Below are 951 nucleotides of genomic sequence, written 5' to 3'. Positions count from 1 at the left end.
GGCGACCAGGGGCGCCGTTGGCACTTTGTCATTTTTTCGGCTGGGCGACCAGGGGCGTTGAGTGTTTGGGCGACCAGGGGCGCTGTTGGCACTTAGTCATTTTTTCGGCTGGGCGACCAGGGGCGCCGTTGGCACTTAGTCATTTTTTCGGCTGGGCGACCAGGGGCGTTTGTGGGACTTTGTCATTTTTTGGGCTGGGCGACCAGGGGCGTTTGACACCGGCACTTTGCCTAATATTTGGCCGCTCCGGGGAACCAGGCAGGTCGGCCTCATTCCTGCACTTCTGCCCCTGAGTTGGGCGACCAGGGGCGTTTGGGGAACCGGGCGGACACCGGCACTTTGCCTAATATTTGGCCGCTTTAGGGAACCAGGCAACTCGGCCTCATTTCAGCACTTCTGCCCCTGAGTTGGGCGACCAGGGGCGTTTGGGGAACCGGGCGGACAGCGGCACTTTGCCTAATATTTGGCCGCTCCAGGGAACCAGGCAGGTCGGCCTCATTTCAGCACTTCTGCCGGTCAGTTGGGCGACCAGGGGCGTTTAAGGAACCGGGCGGACACCGGCACTTTGCTCTTTTTTTGGCCGCTTTAGGGAACCAGGCAACTCGGCCTCATTTCAGCACTTCTGCCCCTGAGTTGGGCGACCAGGGGCGTTTGGGGAACCGGGCGGACACCGGCACTTTGCCTAATATTTGGCCGATTTTGGGAACCAGGACACTCGGCCTCAGTTTGCCACTTCCCAGCCTGAAGTTGGACTTAGTCGTTTTTACAGCCGGCCCGAGAACCGGGCGGACAGCGGCACTTTGCCTAATATTTGGCCGCTCCAGGGAACCAGGCAACTCGGCCTGACTTCAGCACTTCTCCCCTGAGTTGGGCGACCAGGGGCGTTTGGGGAACCGGGCGGACACCGGCTTTTTGCCTAATATTTGGCCGCTCCAGGGAACCAGGACACTC

This window comes from Hippichthys cyanospilos, unplaced genomic scaffold (genome assembly GCF_059441005.1).
Source record: "Hippichthys cyanospilos isolate Australia breed blue-spotted pipefish unplaced genomic scaffold, RoL_Hcya_1.0 HiC_scaffold_144, whole genome shotgun sequence".
Lineage (NCBI taxonomy): Eukaryota > Metazoa > Chordata > Actinopteri > Syngnathiformes > Syngnathidae > Hippichthys > Hippichthys cyanospilos.
The sequence above is the reverse complement of the archived record's forward strand: the minus strand, read 5'-3'. Positions refer to the sequence as shown.